The 5,242-nt window shown below is 61.4% G+C and overlaps 1 long non-coding RNA gene across 1 annotated transcript; it reads right to left on the reverse strand.

The window, feature by feature from the left end:
• Nucleotides 1-612: 612 nt before the first annotated feature.
• LOC145340504 (uncharacterized) lies at nucleotides 613-3,110 on the reverse strand. Its single transcript, XR_013886254.1, has 3 exons — nucleotides 3,010-3,110; nucleotides 1,773-1,835; nucleotides 613-708 (listed from the first exon to the last, which is right to left on the reverse strand). It is a non-coding gene; the product is annotated as an uncharacterized LOC145340504 (long non-coding RNA).
• Nucleotides 3,111-5,242: the final 2,132 nt, after the last annotated feature.

Below are 5,242 nucleotides of genomic sequence, written 5' to 3' on the forward strand. Positions count from 1 at the left end.
GCCCAGCATCTGGTCCAGTTTCAGCGTATACTAACGACGTGAAGCACGAGGCCAATCTCGAACATCCAAGAGCAGCCCTCGCACGACCCGTCGTGTGTATGCCCCCCCGTTGGACTGGGATTGTACTCACTGGAATTGCGGACAGGGGTTCTCAGAGAAACATACAAAATCCTGGTGGGACTGGACAGGCAGGAAGAATGCTCCTGATATTGGGGGGAGCGCAGAATGAGGGGTCACAGTCTATAAATAAGAGATAAACCATTCAGCACTGAGACAAGGAAGAACTTCCTCACTCAGAGAGTTGTGAACCTGTGGAATCCTCTCCCACAGAAAGCTGTTGGGGCCGTTTTTAACTGAAAGTTTTTGTTTTAAAATGAGTGTCACAAGTAAGGCTTACATTAACACTGCAATGAAGTTACTGTGACCCAAGGGGGGGTGAGGGGGCTAATCCAGTCTGACGGGCGGCCATCAACGCACAGTGTCCACCTCTCTGCACATTACCGGGCTTGCTATCGCTCCCCCAGCCCCCCACCCACCCACCCCCGCCCCCCGTAGCCCAGCTCCCTCCCTCAGTCAGAACACTCCCCCACCCCGTGCAGCCCCTCACCTGAGGTGTTCGTACTTCCACACTCCCTCATCCTGACCGTCTGGGGGTTCCAGAATCTTCTCAATGTCCGAGGCATCATCCCTGATGCTTTGCTGGATGTACTGTGGTGGGGGGAGAAACAGAAGGGAGACAGAGAGAGAGAGAGAGGGCGTTGAGATTTGTGCTCAAGTCTGGGGCTACTTGAAGACAAGTCATAGTGGCAGGAAGAGACAGAACACTGACATATAAAACTCCCCTCACTCCATCGCCCACACCAATAAAACAGCCCACTGTCCCCTTCCGCAAGGGGCACCCTTGTGAGGGAGGGTGGAGCTCGGGCAGTGGAGAGGTGGGGGGTACTCTACTCTGCATCATGCTCCAAGTGTGATCTAACTGAGGGAACTGTGCACAGTGATCCCAGTGTGGGTCTAACCGAGGGGGATAGGGAGACGGGAACAGTGCACGGTGCTCCGAGTGTGGGTCTGACCGAGGGGGATAGGGAGACGGGAACGGTGCACGGTGCTCCGAGTGTGGGTCTGACCGAGGGGATACGGAGACAGGAACTGTGCACGGTGCTCCGAGTGTGGGTCTGACCGAGGGGGATAGGGAGACGGGAACTGTGCACGGTGCTCCGAGTGTGGGTCTAACCGAGGGGGATAGGGAGACGGGAACTGTGCACGGTGCTCCGAGTGTGGGTCTCACCGAGGGGGATAGGGAGACGGGAACTGTGCACGGTGCTCCGAGTGTGGGTCTAACCGAGGGATACGGAGACAGGAACTGTGCACGGTGCTCCGGGTGTGAGTCTAAGCACTTGGTGGAACAGCAGGAAGCAGTTGAGTGGTGTTATAAAAAGCACATTTCTCACCTGCCAGCATTATCAGGGAAGCTGTGGAGTGTGAAAAGGCAGCAAGGTGCTGTTTCACCCACACCTCTCCAAATCTTTCCCAAGAGGGTGGAATTCAGAGCTGGCCCACCACAGTGAGTCCTGCCCCGAACTCCACCACATCCCCAACAGCTAATGTTAATACACAGTGTGGAGGACCCCAATCCAACGGGACTCAGCTTGCAGCCCAGAGTACGCTGGGCCGTTCACCACACACCAGTGACTGCACAGGAGATATCTGGAATCTCTCTCCATCATCGGATCGGACAGGAAATCCCAGCACTGCCGGGGGAGCGAACTCACCTGCTGTACTGCCAGAGTACTGTCCATCTCATCCAGTGATTCATCAGGCCAGCTGTAGAAATCCTGCAGCAGGAAATAACAACATGACGCACACAACACACCAACAGGAGCCAGTTACACAGCACAGAGTCTCAGTATAGGAGGGTTCATCACCCTACACACCCTAGGACAAGAGTGTTTGATGGGGGGACAGTGTAGAGGGAGCTTTACTCTGTATCTAACCCCATGCTGTACCTGTCCTGGGAGTGTTTGATGGGGGGGGGAAACAGTGTAGAGGGAGCTTTACTCTGTATCTAACCCCATGCTGTACCTGTCCTGGGAGTGTTTGATGGGGGGACAGTGTAGAGGGAGCTTTACTCTGTATCTAACCCCGTGCTGTACCTGTCCTGGGAGTGTTTGATGGGGGGGACAGTGTAGAGGGAGCTTTACTCTGTATCTAACCCCGTGCTGTACCTGTCCTGGGAGTGTTTGATGGGGGAGACAGTGTCGAGGGAGCTTTACTCTGTATTTAATCCTAACCCAGACCCAGGCCTGAGGCCTGCTCTATTCTAGGCCCACCACAGCCACATTGTCCAATCAGATAGCGTCATTCGCTGATTGACAGCGCCTCTGTCCAATCGGCGGGCAGACCTCCTTGCGTGGCAGCTGTCGCGTCCAATCAGCTGCCCGCTCCAAGCGCGTCACCGCCCTTCCTGCCCTGGCAATGGGGAACGCCTTGCTGACTGACAGCCGCCACCACCAATCACGGTGCAGCCTATGGTGACTGACAGCCGCTCCGACCAATCGACGGGTGAATTAACGTGAGGGGCGGGCGCTCTGGCAACCAACAAGCAAACGCCCTCCTGACTGACTGCCCCGGCATCCAATCACTGCGCACCCTGGTCTGACTGACAGCCGCTGCGACCAATCGACGCCGGAATGTCTGTGGTGCAACCCGCCTTCCTGATTATACCCAATCACAAACGCTAACCGGCAACTCCCTTGACCAATGGGATGACGGGGCGTCCTGACGGACAGCCAGACGAACCAATCAGCGTCGAGGGGGCTGGGACATCCGGTGGAGCGGTGGCCAATCAGCAGCGGAGAGGCTGACGGCCGCCTCCCCGGCGCCCCAGCGGAATCATTCCTTCTCCTTCCCTGTCTGTCTCCCTGTCCGCCCGGCCTCTGGCTGCCATCGGGCCTGTGGACGGGGAAGTGGTGAGAAGACAGCGGCTGGAGGGCCCCCATCGATGCCTACCTGGGCTTTGGTTCCCGGCCGATTCCTCCTCAGCAGGACGGTGGCCGCCATTGTTCTCCAGGGCCGAGTGCGGGGTACCCGGATGCAATTAAAGGCGCCGGTCACCCTGCCCAGCATTTAATATCGGCCGACCGAAAATGTCGGTGCCTTAAAAGGGAATGTCCCATACCCATTAAAGGGAGCTCCATTTTATATCTGCCGACAGAAAATACCAAATGTCTTAAGGGGAATGTTACCTGGCCATTTTCTGCCTGGTGACCCTCCCACACAGTGCGGCACTCCCTCAAGCACTGACCCTCCCCCACTGCGGTGCTCCCTCAGCACTGACCCTCCCCACACAGTGCGGCGCTCCCTCAGCACTGACCCTCCCCACACAGTGCGGCACTCCCTCAAGCACTGACCCTCCCCCACTGCGGCGCTCCCTCAGCACTGACCCTCCCCACACAGTGCGGCGCTCCCTCAGCACTGACCCTCCCCACACAGTGCGGCGCTCCCTCAGCACTGACCCTCCCCACACAGTGCGGCACTCCCTCAAGCACTGACCCTCCCCCACTGCGGCGCTCCCTCAGCACTGACCCTCCCCACACAGTGCGACGCTCCCTCAGCACTGACCTCCCCACACAGTGGGGTGCTCCCTCAGCACTGACCCTCCCCACACAGTGTGGCGCTCCCTCAACACTGACCCTCCCACACACAGTGCGGCGCTCTCTCAGCACTGACCTCCCCACACAGTGGGGTGCTCCCTCAGCACTGACCCTCCCCACACAGTGCGGCGCTCCCTCAGCACCGACCCTCCCCACACAGTGCGGCGCTCCCTCAGCACCGACCCTCCCCACACAGTGCGGCGCTCCCTCAGCACCGACCCTCCCCACACACAGTGCGGCGCTCCCTCAGCACCGACCCTCCCACACACACAGTGCGGCGCTCCCTCAGCACCGACCCTCCCCACACACACAGTGCGGTGATCCCTCAGCACTGACCCTCCCACACAGTGCGGCGCTCCCTCAGCACCGACCCTCCACACAGTGCGGCGCTCCCTCAGCACCGACCCTCCCCACACAGTGCGGCGCTCCCTCAGCACTGACCCTCCCCACACAGTGCGGCGCTCCCTCAGCACCGACCCTCCCCACACAGTGCGGCGCTCCCTCAGCACCGACCCTCCCCACACACAGTGCGGCGCTCCCTCGGCACTGACCCTCCCCACACAGTGCGGCACTCCCTCAGCACCGACCCTCCCCACACAGTGCAGCGCTCCCTCAGCACTGACCCTCCCACACAGTGCGGCGCTCCCTCAGCACCGACCCTCCCCACACAGTGCGGCGCTCCCTCAGCACCGACCCTCCCCACACAGTGCAGCGCTCCTTCAGCACCGACCCTCCCCACACAGTGCGGCGCTCCGTCAGCACCAACCCTCCCACACAGTGTGGCGCTCCCTCAACACTGACCCTCAGACAGTGAGGCGCTCCCTCAGCACTGACCCTCCCACACAGTTCGGCACTCCCTCAGCACTGACCCTCCCCACACAGTGCGGCGCTCCCTCAGCACCGACCCTCCCCACACAGTGCGGCGCTCCCTCAGCACCAACCCTCCCCCAGTGCGGCGCTCCCTCAGCACCGACCCTCCCCACACAGTGCGGCACTCCCTCAGCACTGACCCTCCCCACAGTGCGGCGCTCCCTCAGCACCGACCCTCTCCACACAGTGCGGCGCTCCCTCAGCACTGACCCTCCCCACACAGTGCGGCGCTCCCTCAGCACCGACCCTCTCCAGACAGTGCGGCGCTCCCTCAGCACCGACCCTCCCACACAGTGCGGCGCTCCCTCAGCACCGACCCTCCCACACAGTGCGGCACTCCCTCAGCACTGACCCTCCCCCAGTGTGGCGCTCCCTCAGCACCGACCCTCCCCACACAGTGCGGCACTCCCTCAGCACTGACCCTCCCCACAGTGCGGCGCTCCCTCAGCACCGACCCTCTCCACACAGTGCGGCGCTCCCTCAGCACCGACCCTCCCACACAGTGCGGCGCTCCCTCAGCACCGACCCTCCCACACAGTGCGGCGCTCCCTCAGCACCGACCCTCCCACACAGTGCGGCGCTCCCTCAGCACCGACCCTCCCCACACAGTGGCGGCACTCCCTCAGCACTGACCCTCCCCACAGTGCGGCGCTCCCTCAGCACCGACCCTCCCCACACAGTGCGGCGCTCCCTCAGCACCGACCCTCCCCCACACAGTG

This window comes from Carcharhinus amblyrhynchos, unplaced genomic scaffold (genome assembly GCF_965287045.1).
Source record: "Carcharhinus amblyrhynchos unplaced genomic scaffold, sCarAmb.v2.hapA chromosome_1080, whole genome shotgun sequence".
Taxonomy (NCBI): domain Eukaryota; kingdom Metazoa; phylum Chordata; class Chondrichthyes; order Carcharhiniformes; family Carcharhinidae; genus Carcharhinus; species Carcharhinus amblyrhynchos.